The sequence below is a fragment of the Dermacentor silvarum genome, chromosome 4, assembly GCF_013339745.2.
Source record: "Dermacentor silvarum isolate Dsil-2018 chromosome 4, BIME_Dsil_1.4, whole genome shotgun sequence".
NCBI lineage: Eukaryota > Metazoa > Arthropoda > Arachnida > Ixodida > Ixodidae > Dermacentor > Dermacentor silvarum.
Genome location: NC_051157.2, coordinates 51,856,424 through 51,875,780, shown reverse-complemented (window position 1 = coordinate 51,875,780; position 19,357 = coordinate 51,856,424). Strand labels below are relative to the sequence as shown.

Sequence of the window (19,357 nt, the reverse complement as noted above, 5' to 3'; positions counted from 1 at the left end):
CCCGTCAGCTTGAAGCACCTAACAAGTACTAGACGCCCTGCATCCAGCATTTGCATGACTTCAGTAGACATCATGGATCGCCCGTTGTCGTCATTCCGGACAGAAGTCCTAAGTTTAGCAATGTGGACAGAGGATGCTAGAGGCATCATGTCTCGTATTTCATCCTTACGTCTGTTAAGTTTTCGCAAATCGACCTCCAACCTAAACTATCAAGTTCCATTACACTACCTGGCTACAAATTGGTCAACTCTTTAACATCCGGTGAACGCAGCAGTGTTCGTTTAGAGCTGAAAAGACCACTCTTATGTTCCATCAACTCTACTACGGGTAGCGACCACAGCAGAGCGTTCACTGATATGTGCACATACCTCTTACACGTTCTCCGCGCGGTACAGCTCCGTGCCAAAAATCAATACCGCAATGTCAAAACACGACTTCTACAGACCTCAGTGACCAAATGTGGTGCTTGTGTGCCCCTCCGAATGAAGCGGCACCATTGGTGTCTCCTCCCTCATTTCTTTGTTTCTTTTCATATCTTAACATCCTTCCCCCTCCCTAGGGTAGCAAACCGGATAGGCGTCTGGCTGACCACCCTGCTTTTGCCTTTTCTCTTGTCTCTCTCTCTATTTCTTGTGACTTGTACATTGAGAGCAAACCAAAGAAAAAATGTCAGTTTCGCCCTAAGGGCGAAGCAATGAATGCGATAGCAACACAGCAATGTCATACGAAGTAAGGTGAGCGGCTTTGTTAGCAATATGAATTGCAGTAAACATGAGCTGATTAAGAAAGCAGCTGTGCTGCGGCGTAAGTAGACCGACATGAAGAGAGACTCGATGACCACGAGAAGGCGCGTGTGAAACGGTGGTGTTGATGAGAAGCGCTTCCCGTGGGCAGCGCGTGCGAAGGGACACACCTGTAGCGCTGCACTGCCGACCCGGGCAGCATTGCATGTGTAGCGTGCGTTGGAAAATGTGGCCCGACTATTACTAACTGATTGAACAAGCGTGGTGTGAGCGCGCACAAACAAACATGAATAGATCACACTGAATGACTGCAGACAACGACTGTCAAAACGCTGGCAGCAAGCGCATACGCCGCAGCAGCGGGCGAAGGTACGTGCGGTCTATCGCTTCAACGGAAACTGAGCGGCGAATGCACGGCGCATAAAGGTCAGAGCCGTGTGGAGATAAGCGACGGTGCGAGCGAGCGACGAGCGCGGTTGTTGGCAGAGTAGAAGTGCGCCCCCCCCCCCCCCCCCCCGCTCCCTCCGGCGCTGGCTTCCCGCTTCCTTGCTTGCGCGTGGGAGATTGAGTGTGTTCGCTCTCCATGATAGCGCGCGTCCCCGCACGCTTCCGCTCGGGCATACGGCGCGCGGCGAAGATTTGACCTATAGGGAACCTCACGGCGACGGCGACGGCGACGCCGACGGCAGAAATCCGGTTGAAGTGTCCATATAATTGCTATCGCAATAAAAAATCACATCATATCACGGGCAACCATGGTGGGATGCGAAAGCATCGCGGGGGGTGCGCATCGAGTTTCCGTTTCGTTTCACTTGGCAACACAACCCAATGAAAGTTAGAGTGAGAGAATGTATTGAGAAGAGAGGAGACGTTTGTACGGGGTTGTTGCATCTTTATTTAGAGATCGTACGTGATTCCTAGCGTCGGTGCGCGCGGTATCTTGAAGACGATCCCGAAGTTCGGGGTCCGCTTGCCGACGCTGACGTTTACGTTTGGCTTCCCGAGCCTTCCTCTGCTCCGCGGCGGTGGCGCTGCCGCTGCAACTAGCGCCGACGTTGACGTTGTTCATGGCGTTTCGCACATCGTTGCACAGAGAGAGAATGACGGAAGCACAGCGAACGCGCGCTTTATACTACGCCGCGACACTTGCGACGAACTTTACTTCGTTTAGTTGAGTAATACTTTTCTATTATTCGCTTCCTATTTATGTTGGTTAACTGCACACTACAGTATTGTGACGAGACAACACGAGTCGATACCTTCTGGCTTCAAGCCTGCAAAACGCCCAACATCGGCATTGTGGTGTCTCCGGCAAATTCGCGTGTGCCTCTCAGTTCCTGGGATTGCTAAGAAATCAGACCTGTCACCCTTAGCCCTGAAGCGGTTGTCCCTGCTTTGCCTACACGAGTCTTATCTTGACCGAATACATATTTACATGGACGGTTCCACTAATTCCAACAGTTCAACCGGAGCAGTGGTTGTTCCATCGGACGCCGCCTCTTTGCAATTTAAGTACTCTCACAACACCACGTCGACAGCAGCAGCACTTGCGGCTCTTCAAGGTGCAATCCATTACGTGCTTCAGCAACCACCAAATCGCTGGTCCATTTTCTGCGATTCGAAAGCAGCCCTACAAATTCTGCAGTTTGCCCTACGTCACGGGCTACACGAACAGCTAGTGTACGAAATAAGACAAGCTCATCACCACGCGATTGAGAAAGGACGCGACATCGTATTTCAGTGGTTGCCGAGCCACTGCGGAATTGTTGGCAACGACAGCGCCGATAAAGCTGCTCGCTCGGCTCATCAAAAACATCAGCGAGTGCCTATACCAATCTCAAGAACGGATGCTGCGCGGCAACTTCAATCACTTGCTCGCCACATCGCACTTCAAAGATGGAATTTACCAGGTTTCAGCAACTCACGCTTGCATTCTCTCGACCCTAAATTGCGACTTCGCCTGCCACCTGGACTCTTCCGTGGTAAAGCAACTTTACTGTGTCGCGTGTGGTTGGGCGTCGCATTTACAAATTCCTATTCATTCCTAATAGGAATGGCTAACAGTGCGGCATGCAATTTGTGCGGCTGCGATGAGACGCTAGAGCACCTTCTGTGTCATTGCCCAGCTTTTGACGCTCAACGACGGATTCTTCAAACTCAACTCAGCATGTTAGATAGCAGAGTGCTGTCAGAGGAAAAGATTCTGGGACCATGGCCTACGCATTCCTGCATGCGAAAGGCCACAAAAGCTCTTCTGCAGTTCTTTAAGGAGGCTGGACTATATGAGCGCTTGTGACAGTGGACCTTCCTCTGCGACTGACTGTGTGAATAACTGACTCTTTTTGTGTTTTTTTTTTCGTATTCTCGCTCCTTATCTATTCCCCCCTTTCCCTCTCCCCAAGCGTAGGGTAGCCAACCGGGCACGTCCTTGGTTAACCTCGCTACCTTTCCCTTCTCGTTTCTCTCTCTCTTCTTCACACAAACCCCCCAAAATAGGAACAATAATGAAACTAGCGTTTCGTTCCTTCTGGGCACAGTGTCGCCTTTTAGCATCACGTAATCAATTGGTTTACCTCACAGAATTAATTTTCGCTTGGATAATGAAGTAGCCGAAATATGCAATGGTAATCACTCTGCGTGGTGGCTCGAGGGACGGTCTTTCACAATTTTTGACCAGGCGACGTACTCTGACATAGGCCACGTTAAGTGGTCCGCCATTTCTTGCCGAATAAAACACATCGCAAGAGATTTGCGGGATGTTATACACGCGCTCCCCGCCATGGTGCGTTTGGTGACTTGAGTACAGTAGCAGCAAGTGCGGAATCTGGGGACATTTTTGCAGGTATATTTTATGGGCAGTTCATTTCTTTGGACTTAATTTTTTTTGTGTGTGTGTGTGTCACCGGCTATTCTATTGGTAGTACTTTTAGTGACTTCTGCCCAAGCGCGAAAACTGCTGCGCGTGCCGCTTTGTTGCTGTTTTTCTTTTCTTTTATACGTTCAATTGGCTATGCACGAGCGTTCGTGAAACTGATTCTTTTGCCGGAATTCTCTTAATTCCCTTCATGTTATCATCACCTATCATTCTTTAATGATTTAGGCAAATAAAGTTGCCGTAAAAGCCGACAATAGTTTGTTGGAAACATTTGCAACTACATACGGTATAAGTTAAACCGAATTTCGTTGCTTACGTTTGTTAGCGAGTGCACAGGATTGTTTGTGTTTCAAGACGACTCGGTATGATATATCATAAGGAAGCGATAAGCTCAGATATCTCATAGTTCAAACGGTTTGCCGTCTTCTTGTGCAGTTACAGTTGGTGTTGTTTCACTAGACACAAATACATATATGTCTGTGTTTAGGGTGAATTGGCATGCAGATAATTTCACCACCAAAGGTTCACCAGCTATCCGAATAATGAGTTAAAAATATGATGCTTCATCACTTTATTTTGCTTATTTTAGTTAGCAGCTTGATGACCAACCATTCTTAATTTGTCATTTTTGTTTGGATTGTTTTTGTCATTCAATTCGTTTTTATTAGTTTTTAAAATTGTAATTGCTAATAACAATTCGGATTCCCAAAATTGAAAAGTTAATGCCTCACATTGCACCAGTCTGGATTGTTCTTTCACCTGAGGAGCAGCAGTGAAATGTGCAAGCGAAATAGTAGCCCGAGGTGAAAGGCGGGTTTTACTTCGACGTTGGGAAATACACCATCGCATGGCACCAGTGCTATAGCAGGCGATCGAGATAATGACACGCAAAAGACAGTGGACAAAACTTCGAGTTTTCGCGATCTGTCCCGATGGGTGGAGCAATAAGCGAGACACATCCGAACAGTTTATGGTATCTTCCTACCCACTACAGCAACAACAGCAGCAGTAGACACCGTGTCATTGAAACCAGGCGGGGTGCGGGTATTCTTCCCTGCGTCGTGGCCCGTGCTCGATTTGGCGCAAAAAGAGGTCTATTGTGCGTTCACCAGACAATGCCGGGGGCGCGCTCCGGGCCACATCGAGATACGCCGATCGGGCGGACAAAAGGCAGACGCAGCTCTTTTGTGTTGCGCGCCCCGAGCACGAATGAAAAGCACGGAATGGTGGTGATGAGGGGGGATTACACTGGTTCTGACGGGGAGCAGGCTGCAGTGCCCCCGTCGAGTAGAACACAGCCGTGCGGCGACAGTAAAGAGCCAAAAAAAGTACGCAATAAAGGTGTAGCGAGAGCTTATACTCGTACTGTGCGAGTGCTCGTTCGGCATTTCTGTTGATCACGCATGCCAACTGTCACGCACTCTGTCACTCCGTTTCTCTCTCTCTCTCTTTTGTTATTTCCCTCTCCATAATACTTCCACGTGCTGGCGGGTACTTGCGTTTTGCGACCAAATGCCAAGTGCTTTAAAGCTTTATTCTTTCTTCGTGGTAACTTGTTGGCGTCTCCTTGATTGTTGTTGGCGCCCACGCCTAGCCAAGAGTTTGTCGATCCGAGTAGTGTGTCGCGATTCACTCTGCTTTGATCCCGCCACGCGCTGTGGATCTCGGAAAGCCTCGGTGTACGGTATATTGAGTTGCGCGCATTCATTGAACCCGTTAACGCTGACGCGCAATTTAATTCCCCTTGGCGTTCTCCATGCGCGTTCGCCTTGGATCAGCGCACGAGGTTAATTACCCTGGAGCCGCATTTTTAACGATTCTTCTCGTTTTTTCATTTGAATTTTATTATGTTGACCCCTTCGTCATTTTCTTGCACGAAGCCGCCCCGCCGCTGTCGTCGTGGTCGTCTAGTCAGCAAGACGGGTGAGAAGAAATGGATGTAGTTGTAAGAAAAGTATCCTAATGAAATACGTGCAATTGTTCGCATCGATTATTTGGTAAACGGGTGTGATTTTGGCAAATATATCTACACAAAAACAAGGATGTGCGCGGTTCTTATAGAACAGGAAGCTTCAGAAAGCAGAAAAACGCTTTACATGACAGGTTTTCTCCCGAGTGGCTCTCTTCGTCTGTGCTTTTTAGTTCCAGCTATTGTTTTACTGCCCTAAGCAGTTATGAGCTATAGGTATCGGTAATTCCTGTTACATCGCGGCTTCTTGTAACATCACGCTCGTATCCTCGGAAGCGAAAACAAAGTGCCTCGAGCGGCTAGTCGCGCGACAATTAGGCGTGTATTCGCGGGCTTCTTTCACGCTCGGAAAAACACTTTTAGGTAGCAGGTATTGAGCAACAGACAACTGTATCGGAAGTTTTTCATGTTGTTCTCTATTTTTTTATTGATACTTTTATTCTAATTATAATATATGAGAACTTGATTAAATAATCGCGACTACTTAAGTAATTAGGCGAAATGCAAAAAAAAAATTGAGTATCTCTAAGCGACGGCAAACAATATTACGTTGGTTCTGTCCAGTGACGTTGCATTCGCATATTTTTAAATCTTGGTGCATAATAGTTGGGACACCCTGTATACAAGGCTGAATAATCCTTCCCCGTATATTGGACTGGTAGACATAGCCCGATGCGACGCCCTACTTTGATGGACAGGCTGCTTTTCATTGTGATGAAATTATTCTTGCTGACTTTTCTAGTTCATGCAAACGTCTAGCATGTTCGCATTCGTTAGGGCTCCGTACACCAGGAACCGTGACTAGGCGTTTCACCGCTCCGAACACGATGAACTCCCGCGTTTAGTTACCACAATGCCTCAATTTATTTATTCGTCCGCGCCATTCCTCTCCGAGTTCCGCATCCACGCGAGCCTAACGTATTCCTAGGCGCAAGCGTCTCAAGCCCGTGCAAAAACTGGACTGACAAGAACTACATGAATCGCCGTGCCCTGCTGAAAGTAGCGAAACCACCGGCTTGTGCTCACTTTAAGTTCACTAATTGGCATCTTAGTTTGGTGCGACTCGAAGGGATACCCCCCCTTGTGACAGAGCGAATGATTTTTAAAAATATGCGCATGCGCTGTAAAACCGCAACTTTAATGATCAGCAGAAGTTTCTTTGGTAGAGGAAACCTTTCGAAGTTTGAGGCATAGTAAACATTAGCCCTAAGAAAGTACGCATAAAGTATATTGTGTTTCCTCTCGGCGAAGTCCTCCAGTGTGGGCGGAAGCGCTGTTTCGCCAAAATCGGCAGTACTGATCAAAAACAAAAATACCGGCAGTCATAGCTTCGAGACGCAGCAACACATGTGAACTTCGGAAAAAGAAGCATGCCGTCATTGCCGTGTACATAAAGCGTGCACAAGGTGTTCGTTGCAAGCGACCTCCCCTGCAACTAAAACTAATTCTCGAAAGCTCTCAGAAGCGTTGTAAGGGACCGAGCACTTTATGAGAGAATTTCCCACGTGGCGAAAAGGGCTTAAGAGCTCTTTCCCGGGAGTCGTAAACCCATTAAAATTACATAGCGCCGCTGAAAAAAACATGACTTGTGCTTAGTTTTCCTCTGAGCGGAAGCCATAATCTTTCACTGCACGCACTTAGCGCGAGGAAAGAACGCGAAACAAGCGGTGAAGAGTTCAAGTTCTTCGCGAAACTGGGAGCGCAAGTAATGCCCACATGTTCGTTATCAGCGCAGTAGCTAGGATGTTTTGAAGTCGAAGAAGTGCCTGTCGATTTGTATACAATTGATTTTTTTTTCAGTGGCTCGTCTCTTGAGTAACGTGTCTGATGAACTTGATGAATTTTATGAGCAGAAAAACCGCAAATGTAAGGAACAACGCCTAAACATGGTCGACATGCCATAGAAGTAGTGTATTAGTAGTGAGACATTATACAGCCGTTGACAGTGAAGATGCAAGCACAGTGGTAGCAGAAGCCACCAAATCGGTAGCCTGCTCCGCGGGTAGAACAAGGGCCAGCACTACCGCCAAGCACATGCTATGGGACTGCTCCGGATACAGAAATCTCCGGCACAAACAGCCGCGACCCTGTCACTTCATTTGATGACTGGGTCATCCCAGCTAACGACAATCGAGCAAAGCAATCGACTTTGCACCTCAGGCGGGCATCCATCATCAAATGTGATTCCGTTACCTTAACCCCCTCTTAGTCCGAAGATTCCGTTCCTAATTTAGATTTTTCATTCATTCGACACGGCTATATATGTGTTGCACTTGGTGCTGCATAACGCTCAGCAAGGTGGCATGCGTAAAATGCGTGGCAATTTTAGTAATACAATTCCTATCTTTGATTACCAGAGAAGTAGCCCGTATCGTGCGCGTAGCAATGACGCACATATCCGTTTGTAACGCTGTGCATTTTTGTGTAAGAATTCTGAGATGTGGTTCTCGTGATTCTTGGGAGAGCTCTTTCGTCTCCGATTGATGAGGCTGGCTCAGGAGAACCGTGTTGAAAGCTTTACTGTAGTGTACGCATATGGCCCAACCGGGAACGGGTGATTTAGAGCAAAGAACGCGATGCCGCTCTCGTATGAATCAGTGAGATAACACGATGGTTGCCGGTACCGGTTGACCTGCGTGGGTCAACCGGTACCGGCAACCATCGTGAGTCTGCCCTGCCGTGCCAGCCAGTGGACACATAGCAGCAGGAAAGAGATGTTTAATGTTTTTTTGGCACTATTTTTTTTACCAACTCTGCCTGGTAACATTTATTATACGAACACTGCATGTGCTCGTGCAGTTGAACGAAAATTTACAGGCTTCTTTATTGCATAAGGTTGGCACGAGCACGGTATCGCTCTTTCCACCACGCTCGAATTTACTGACAGCGTCCGCAAACAGAATATGACGTTTCTCGTCTAGAATGCGTATAGCGTTGTAGCAATAGTCAGAAACGCCGCTGGCTGGGACTAGGCTTCTCGCTCCACTTTTCTTTGTACACTAGCTGTGCATGACTCGGCGCGGCAGACACACATACATCTATGGCGCGAGAGCGATGCAGAGGAACAAGACAACGAAGCCTTTCGCTTAAGCTGTCTCAACGCGATGGCGCAGAATGCCATCGCCCAAAGCCGGCAGCGCAGGTTGTGCAAACCAGAGAAAGTGAGATAGCCGAACAGAGACAACAAATAAGTATACACTATATAAGTACAGCTCGCGGGGTGCTCCTGCGGCTGCCTTGGATGGGATCGTAGCTCGCGGCACCCACCGCCGGGCTATGCACCCCCTCCAAGTCACCGTCCTCTGCATCAGAGAAAGATACGGACTGCCCGAAAGAACGGCAGTGCATGTATGAGGAGAAAGAGAGGCGGAGGTATGCTGGGGTGGGGGGTTGCCGAAGGAGGAGGAGAAGAGTGGGCGGCGCAGCGGGGCAATTTCTCCCGGCCATCGATCGCCGCCGCCGGAGCCGTGAATATTTGATGGGGCAAGCGTCGCTCGGCGCGATGCAGCAGCGCCACCGCCACTTCTACTCTCTCCCTGGCGTCCCCGTTCTTCCCCGTTCTTCTCTGTCCTCTTCTTCCCTGCCTTTGCCGTCGGGACGGTCGGCCGGGCTTCTCCCGTCTCTGCCAGCCCACCCTTGCGACGGCGAAGACGACGCTTCGTCGGCGATGAGGTGGATACGCTTCCCGTCTCCCGGCTTTCCCCCTGGTCACCTCACTCGCTCCTTTCTCTGTCTTCTCGCGCTGACGGGAGCTTCGACAAACCGCAAGACGCGGAATGCGTTGCCGCGCTGCCAGAAGGGGAGCTCAGTTCCGATTTTGAGTATTGATTTTGATTGTGCAAGGACAAGTGATGGACGGTAAAAGAGAAGAAATGCGGGGCTCCCCGCGGGTGATCTTTGATGTATCTTCAATGCTGACGTGGTGCAGAGACGGCATGACGCCTGTATGTCGCACGCGCCTTTGACGGCCGTATGTTCGCAACACTCCAAACACTTGCACGGCCAGAAACACACGATGTCTCTGACGGAGAAAGGATAAGCTGTATATTGTATGTCGTGCCTCCTCCATATATAATTCACCGCCCTCAGTTCGAGAAACATTGCGTGATATTACGAAGCGACTATACATAAATGTGTAGCTGTGTCGGCTGAGAAAATCCTAAACTGACAATCTCATACAGCTACAATAAGCACATACATTGCTCTCTCTCTCTTTCTCTCTCTCCTCCCCATCTTTCATTCCCCTCATCCCGCTCCCATGTGTAGGGTAGCAAACCGGTTGTGCTGAACTGGTTAACCTCCCTGCCTTTCCTTCTCCACTCTTTCCTTCCTTCCTTCCTACATTGCAACTGACATCCGGCCGGAACCATGCATGCTGCTGTGGTAATTAATTTTTTCAGCGTGTACTACACAACAAGTACAGAATAGTGTAAACATTATTCCGCAGGTAGCACACAACAAAGGGATGTCGCAGCTGCGAAGCCCCTCACTATGCCCTGACGACAGACACAAGATGATTACCATTATAATCTCATTTTATCAATACAGCGCCAACAAACAAAGACACAGACAAGGCGCACCAAAAACCGACAACACGTTGATTACTCAGCGCTCGTATTGTCGCTTTTTTCATGTGTTTTCTCTGTGTCGTTGTTCGTTCACGCTGTATTAGGAAAATAAATGCGTACCAACTATAGTTACTATACCTCAGTTCAAAGTACACCATAGTCTCGATGTGCCAACATCCGCGTTTCCAACCATGAGCAGAAGCTGCTGAGGTGACCCGTGCTACCCAACTTGTAAGCAATGCAGAGCCAACCTTTTGAAACCACATACTTTGTGGCAGCGCCCCGCTGCCCCTACTTCCAAGAACACCGCCATGTACGCGTTACTATGCAACAAGCGTCCCGGCAGCCTGGAGCAGAGGGCGACTCCCCCACGAGCGTTCTAAAAAAATATTCTTGCCCACATCAGGGGTGCTATAACGTAAGGCTATTCCAACCTGTTTCTACTTCATTTCTGTCACTAGCCCTCCATGATGGGTCAAACATTTTCGAACCACACCCATTTCGCCTCTCTGTCACGTGTTGCCACGAAAACAGCGAAAACTCCTCAACTGATATCATGTGTACAGACTGATTATTCAGGATTAGGTCGAACAAAATATATATATATATATATATTATATATATATATATATATATATATATTTCTCATCCTATGACTTTTTCGCCATTAGACTTCCGCTATTGTCAAACTTCTTTGGGCGGCTTCCACTTTGCCTGCCTTTCATGCGACGTCACAAAACCGCGAAAACTCATCACGTCGAAGTACACGTGTACGCACTAAAGATGCAGTAATATGCCGAATAAAACTGAAATTGCTTCTGAATAGTCGGAGACTGCACCGTTCCGCAAAGGATAGAAGATGGCTGGCCGTTGATCGCCCTGTCACTTGCCGCTCGGAACTGCCGGGAAGAATGGATTTATTTGCATATAGTACAAAATGTTGCGTGCCAGTGTAACATTATCGAGCCCTTTCCGTACGGATATTACATCGCTATGCCAACTTCTCTTTGCTGAGGATCCGTTCTAGCGGCATCTTTCACTCCCCGTTGCATGCCGCCGCAATTTTCGACCAACCAACGCAAGCTAAGGGGAAGCGGACCAATCGCCGACACTGACGTAACTCTCCCTCATCCGGTTATCTACTTTCACTGCGCTAGCTCGACTCCTCGGAAACGCTCTCCACTTCTGCGCGGTCATCCCCTCTTGTCAGCCATTTAAATAAGAAACACCTGCCAAGATAGGCAATATTATTCACTTTGAAAGCAAACGAAAGTGACCTCCTATAAACGAGGAGAACGCATAATTGGGTGAGTCAAACAACACTGCGGGTCCCCGCCAGATGCTTGCGTAGGCGGTTACGTAAATTTGACGTCAAAAGATTGGAATAAAATCAGACGGGGACAGTTCTACGTTATAGGGCCCCAAGAATGGTCCAGGAGGCTGAGCCTTTCGAAGAGGCTTGGACTGAAAATTATTGCCACCTCCTCCTCCTTCTCCTCTCAAGCAAATATTGTAATTAAAGTTCTGTTTCCGTCCAGCTGCGTTGTCACTTGTTCATGATGCGTACCGCTAAAAGTGAGCTTCGAGGCTTCGAGAAGAGCTTGATTTTGTTGATGGGAATCCGAAAGTCGATGTCTGATTCCCGCCGGCGAAATTCAAGAGCCCGTTATTGTGGCGTTCAGTGTCTTAAGGCAAGTGGAACACCTTCCTCGAAATGAAAGACCTACGCCGGGTTTCCTATAATTTATTCAGTGACAGGAATGCCACCCTTCGAAAGAAGCAGAACTCTAGTGCGTACCCGAAGTTCGAGAGAATAGTAAAGGATAAAAAAAAGTGTTAAGGCACGATGGTAATGTAAACTCATTCGACGTGAACTTATCACTGACGACGTGTCAACTGTGTTTGGCCTCTTCTTATAATACGACTGTGAAAGAAGCGAATTCCTGGTTTTCGGCGATTAAATATACATAGTGGGGACGGCATGTGCACCTCCAGTCAGCAGCTTCTGTAGTAGTTTGAAAAAAAAAAGAATACGTCAACAACTCAGCATGTTTCGGTAATGGAAATAGCATGTCTTTTTGTTTGGCTTCATATTGACAATTAAAGTCGTGGATACGAAATTTAAGGGACACCGTCAAAAGGTTTGCGTAGTTAGTTTCACTTGCCCTCTGACCATTTCAATCCCCTGCAGATCTTTGGGCAAAAGCACATCCGGTCATTGCTCGACTGCCTGTGCGATGTAGCCATGCTGCTTTCTTGTATGTACATTTCACTTTACGTTTTGAAAGTTATGTTGTTATCCCGCCTCGTTTTTATCCTGTAGCTTCTCACCGTGCGCAATGTTTGCATTTCATTTCCAGCGTGATGGGAGAGCGGTACTGAAACGCTGGGTATATATCTCCAGGTGCCCTGGTGATTCTCTGGGGCGCAAGATCTAGCGGCGCCTTGTATGAAACTTTAGGGCGCACTGCTTTTACACGGTTGTCGTCCGTGCGGCTTTATGCAGGCGCTGAAATAGCGAGGACGTGATAATGGCAGACCAAATAGGCCGACTGTCCGTTACTTCAGCGCAACAGTGCCCAGGTAATATGATTTACAAGGTGTCCCATCTAACTTTAGCCAAGGCTTAAATATATGCCAAAGCACTTTATGAGGACGAGTCTAAATGCATATCGGTTGCTATTGTGTGGAGCAAGTCACACTATTTTTGTATTCTGCTTGATTGCATAATTATGCAAGGCTAATTAACCAACTTCGCAAGTATTAACTTTAGCACAGAACTTCCAATAACAAAGCTGTAGAGCCTTCTCTGAAGCATTTATTCCAGCAGGTTGTAACTTCCTATTTGTTACGTAATTTTTTTTCTGCGTCCTAAAGGAAGTCCGCTAAATAGGGCGGGAGCACGTAACATGCGCGCGCTTGTGCGCCGCGATTGCAGTGCTCTCAAACGTGCCGTGTATGAACGAACAGCGCATTTTTCTGGTGGACTGCCGCTTAAAAAATTACAGTGGAGCGAAGCAGGCGTCCGCTTTTCGCTATCATGAACTTCGGTGCCCATAGAGTTTCGTACAATAATTACTAGAGGCGACTGTGACGCTAGTGTGCAGAGTTCCCAGTAATGGCACAGAAAGTTTGATGCTGAGATATTTTTTTTGTCTATGTGTTTTTTTTTTGTTCAAAAATATAGGTAGGACATTAGGAAAGACATTAAAAAGAGCTTGGTGGCGCAACCCACCACCCCGTTTCAAAGGGGAATGCTCATAGCATCCATCCATCCATCCATCCTATGGGAGCTCCAAGCAGGGCCGGTTCAGCCAGTACGAGAATGATGGGTTTTGATTTGCCTTAGCTTCGTCCTTCTGACTGTGAATGGCTTCGTGACTTCGCAAACTGATATTCTTTAAAGAGAATACTACGTTATAAACGATTAAGGGCGTCCGACGGAAGGATTTGAACAGATGACGTCTAGCGCAAAAACCCGATCTTGAAACCATCATGTCACGGGCGCATGCCTCGACAGGGGCCATAGAACAACCTAAAGAATTTCTCGCGGGCAAGCCAGCGCGTTCAGACACTTTGTTCGTTTCGATTTCGCCGCCACACCTCATTGATATATTACATTTTTTGTGTAACAAACAGAATCAAAATCAGTTCACCTCGTCAGGCGGAGCCGCTGCAATTAGTAGCGATTATGAATGTTCTCTGATTGTAATTGCTCTCTACATTTGGAAAAAGTATGGATTACTTTGAAGTTAGCCCACTAAAGTCAGATAAGGCGTAGTAAACAAAGCCACAAGAATGTGTGAAGTCAAAAGCACGAAGATCAGGCAAATCCACGTACATTCCCACGGTGACTGAAGGATGCGGAGCCCCAGTTCCTTCAAGCAATTATTGTAGGGAATTCTATGGCTACGACGAATTGAAGCACATCACTGGCGTAAATTGAGCGGCCGACGCCTACGTGGCTGCCCTGTCACTTTTTAAGCGGCACGCCTCTCCACGCCTTTGTGTCCTTTGCATGAAATCAGCAACATGAAATCAGCCTCCATTCTCGACTCTGCAGGTGCTGCAATTTACTGAAGACACAGTCAAGCCGTTTATAATACACCGACAGTGGGTTTCTTTTTTCTATGCTTAGGATGAAAATCTTGGATAAACAGGAATTTGCAAACTAAACTTGATAAAAAACAATGCCCTCCGATTTTGATGCGTATTACATTAAAAAAACTCAGCAACAACACAAAAAATGTTTTGCGCTCTGCGTAGACAAGTATAACGAGAAGGCTGCCAGTTTCCAGTTTCACTGGAATATTTTCTCTTTAATATGTTCAATATTTATGCAACTGTTTCTATAAATTCTATTTATATTAATATAAAGAGAAACATTTTCTCTTTAATATGTTCAATATTTATGCAACTGTTTCTATAAATTCTAAAGGAAGCATGTGATCTGAAGTATCCCGCAACAGCAGCATCATTTGGGCCATTCATCAGGGTGTTGCCATAAACTCGTTTCAATGCAATATTATATTAAACGCTATAGCAAGGATATAACAAACGTAATAGAAACAGCTCAAAGGTTCACAATTAAAAATATTACCGTCAATTTCCTATACATACCAACTCCAAGACGCGAATGCAGTCTAGTAACGTATTGGGCCGTAAGATATAATTTAAGCTTCAGTTCTAGCTACCGCAGTTTTCTCCTCAGACTGTTCTTTAGAACTCCTTGCGAGATTAGGCTTCACAGAGGGGCATGTTGTTGGATAGAGTTTTGTTGAAGTAACGGCTTTCCTCGAACTATTTTTTACGAGCACACGATGCGGGCGCTACTTCGTTTAGTATCACGGCTGGAGGCGTTCAGCCTAACGCTACTTCTCTGAAGCGAAATAAGGTTTTTGAGCATCCGCTGGGGAAGAGTTGAAAGACAAAAAAAAGTATAAAGTTGTATTGTTGTATTGTATTGTTGATTAGTCTTCCGTGTTTCATTTCCATTTCCATTTTTACCAAGATGAAAAAAAAAAACGAAAAACGTACTCTTGTTAGAACTTTTTTTGTGTTGTTGCTGAGTTTTTCTAATGTAATACGCATCAAAATCGAAGGACATTGTTTGATTATCAAGTTTAGTTTACAAATTCCTGTTTATCCAAGATTTTCATCCTAAGCATAGAAAAAGAAAGCCATTGTCGGTGTATTATAAACGTTCTCGTTCGCGTACTATCCACACTTTCACTTGTGTTACGTGTTGATCTGATTGATTAATGGGTTTAATTTGCGCAAGAATCAGTTCAGGCCAGAGAGCGCCAACGTGTTATGAGTTATGAGAATGTATTAAGCTTTAGGTCTTTTTTTCTAAATTCAGCTGATAATAACGTAATATTTGTACGCGTTAACCGTTTTAGTGAAGAAAATAAATGGTGTAGACATTTTTAAATCAAGACGCGTGCTTTCGGTTTTCATTTTATGCAGTGCATAAATGCAGTGCATTAAATGAGGTTACGTGTTGCAGAATATGAAAATAAACTCAATTTTATGCACCACATTTAATTGTATAGCACTTCATTAACCGCTTCACTAAAGCTCCGCTTCCCATGGATTCCGATATCTGTGTTATATCTGCATAAGTGCCTCCCCCCCCCCCCCCCTTTTTTTTTTTTTTTTGCACCTTAGGCGTGTAGCTCGAACCCAGCTACTCCCACCTTCATCTCCCGATTACCAACGTGCAAGGTTGTCTTTCTGTTTTTTTCTTTGCATTCTCCTTAGTCCAAGACTGTGCAAGCAGTTGCACTAATACATAGATCTAAACTCTTTTTTCACGCAAAAAGATAAAGCTTCTGCACTATAGAACTGTTTTAACAGGAAGCGCCAGCCAGTCATGATGTGGACATATTAGCGACGACTGCCGACGAATGGAAAACAGAAATCACGAACGAGCAGCTTTATGAATTCGGCCTCAGCACTTTACAATAACCGGTATTTTCTCGGATTGGGCAACAAACCTGCAAAAATGACTTCAGCCTTAAGTGGCGTTCATAGTTAGTTCTGCACGTGATCATTATCGACATTGATCGTGTGTCTGCGTGATGTGAGTCTCTCTCTCGCTCTTCTTTCTTACTATCTTTCTACCACTCCCATCCACCATTGTTGGTGAGCAAATCGGATTTTCTGTACTGGTGAACCTCGCTGCCTTTCTTTTCTTCATCTTTTTTTTTTTTGTCTCGTTGATAACGCTGTCGCAGTTGGCAGTCACAGCAGACCTCTGGAAATGAATACGCTCTGAATGCTTCGGGCCAATTTGGTTTGGGCTTTAAACTTGTGACAGACGATCATAAAAGGCGTGTTTACTTTTTTTAATTCACTTAGACAAACTTTTCCAGAGATACTAAAGAGCCTTCATTGAATTCCGCATAACTGAAACACTCTATCGCTTTTCCAGGCTACGAGTCTTTGGTGAAGCTCTCCGCCAGAGGACAGATTTCGCTGCATGCAGAGAACATCCTATCGAAATCGGCGAATACGTCGTGTGTACAAAATGCATCAAGCGCGGCTCGCACTGGCTATGTGTCGAGCAACGAAAACAAAAACATCTCGCTCGCCACCGGAACCACGTTTCGAACCCGAGCACGCGCCCCAGAGCAGGGTCTCGCCTCGGTGCGCAGGGGTGGACACAGCGGTGTAGCTGGCATCAACAGAGCGTTGACTAACCTCCAGCAACCCTCGCGCCCCCACCGCGAGGCCAGTGCGCCGACCGTGACTGTCGGCCGCCCCGTTACGCGGTCCTTGTTTCCGCAGAGACACTGGAAGGCCCATTAACCACGTAGTGCCAGCCCGCCTATTTAAGAGTGCTCTGGGGATTGCGCCCATTGATCTCATAATCTGACGAAGCACCGTCCTCTGGCTAAATTAGCACTTCGGCATGATGGTGCCTCTTTTCAATATACCCCCAAGAAGCTCCTGCATGCACTCAGTCGGTCAGCTTGTTCACCCTCTTATGAGTCACTCACTTACTCACTCCATTCCACTAAATCACTCACTAAGTTCACTCATCTCACCCACTCACTCCCTTAAATCACTCAGTCCACTCTATCACTCACTCAGTAACAACACACAAACACTCGCTCTATCACTCACTTATTCATTCGTCAACATCGTGCAAGTTAGAAATGAAGGACAGCAACAAGGCCAGCATGGTATTACGCACCGTAACATTCACCTTGCTCCACGCAGCATCGGTTGCAGTAAACTCAGTTTGAAGTAAAGCATCGAATGTGTTCCGGCTGCCGATGGCTACGATGCTCGTTAACATTCATTACCCAAGGCAGAGTGAGCCACGCGGAGTGCCCATGATTCCGTGAGTGTACACGATCACGCTAAACGTTACGGATACGTGGAGCGTTGGGACTTTGCTGCACAGTAAAGTACCAAGTAACTGGAAACTGTATGTTAAGACAAAAGCACTGAACGATGGCGGTCAAAGTTTCTCACAATATACAAGCGCCACTAGTGATAGACTATCACTGCGAAACGCTGGCATATTTCGAAAACAGCAGCTTTTTCTTTTTGATATACCAAGTTTCACTTTGCTGCATAGGCTTTGCTTGACTTTTTTCGCATCGGTGCTAATGCCTGACCGCATGTACGAGTGGCGTAGCGCACCGGGCACGGCAAGGGTTGCCTCGTGAGGCATTGCTGACCTTAGCACTCGCAGTTCGTTGGTGGCATAAAGCTTGTAACATCACCACTGTACAGTATGCTTATGGGACCAGATGCTCTCTTTTTTTTGTGAAACGACACCATATGTGCATCCTACGTGCACGTGTCGCAAAAAATGTCACCGAATTAAATACATATGCATGTTCCACGCCTGCCTATCTTTGCGCCAGGTATCAGAGAATGTGTAACTGGAAAATTGCACTGTTAGTGTTCCATGCCGTTAACCGCTATCCGTTCCCTATTTACCAATGCAATAAAGACAGAAAGAGAGACGAAAGGTCTCATGATGATGCAATAGTCTCGAGTATCACTCTTCAGAAGGAAAGGTAGTACAGGCTTTGCGGTGCTGCGATTTTTTTTGTTTTCTTTTAATGAGTATGCTGTTAATATCCCAGCTTATTCACAGTTATTTTCTTGCGCAACCTGATCATAATGCGCCTTGGGATGCTCACGCATCAGGCACACAGTATGAGCGTTAAATAATGTCTTCGTTCTGGTGTCGTGCCACTGGCACACAACAGTTAAGAGCAGCAGACAAATATCCGACTGTAACCACAAGCGATCACAGAGACATCAAAGTAAACCTCGTTGAAACTCTTCTGAATTGCCGGTACGGCCGAGTAGCACGTATTCAGTTTCACTGACGTAAAGCATTCGCCTGTACAGCCTTAGCCTCTTGTGTATTCTGTGCTTAACGAATCAGTGGCAAGCACAGTCCAGTTTTTCCAGTCCAGTCCAGGCCGTTCTTGGAACTATGGCTGAGACGCCTTTACGTAGGCACTCTCTTCACATATCTAGTTCTAACTACCGGCATAACTAAAGCACGGGTATCAATAAAAGAGATGTAGCGACAAGTGAGATATGAATGTTTGGCTTATACCTCTGACACACGGGAACTCCAAAGGCTTTTGGGCTAGGAGACATGTACCACAAAGGCGTCAAAGAGGTATCTCTTTTTCGGTGAAGGTCCCACGCGAAAGGGGACATATACCAACTCATTTATAGACATAAAAAGGTAAACTCGTGCGCAGCTCTTCAATAACACAAAACTTGACGAAACACAGTTGTGCCTTGTTATTAATTTTAGTGCGCGCATAAACGATTTTATAGTGAGCAACGATGAAGTTTGATCAGATACACTAGTTTCCTTTTTTACTCTCTGTCAGGTTAAGGAAGTGGCGCGATGTTCTTTGCTGCGTTGACATATAAGCATATAATGGAGACCGTGCCGTATATACAGTGTGTCAGCGGTGAATCCCCTTTTGGTAAGGGGTCCTTCAGCGTAAAAGAAAGGGGTTTACTTCAAAGGTCTTTAGTCCGCACTGGTGTCTGGGGTATTATACTGCCTCCCCCCCCCCCCCCCCCCAAAAAAAAAAATGGCTGCTATTGAATAGATCTCCCAATGACACATACCTGTAAACTGCGTCGATGAGTACTCTGCTGTTACACTGCTTATTAAATTCACTCCGTCTTGACTGCGTTAGACGGA

The 19,357-nt window shown here is 46.6% G+C and overlaps 1 protein-coding gene across 1 annotated transcript in view; it reads right to left on the bottom strand.

The window, feature by feature from the left end:
- The window catches only part of LOC119450026 (POU domain, class 4, transcription factor 3), a 49,031-nt gene that overhangs the window by 13,512 nt on the left and 16,162 nt on the right, over positions 1-19,357 (bottom strand). The window lies entirely within an intron of this gene.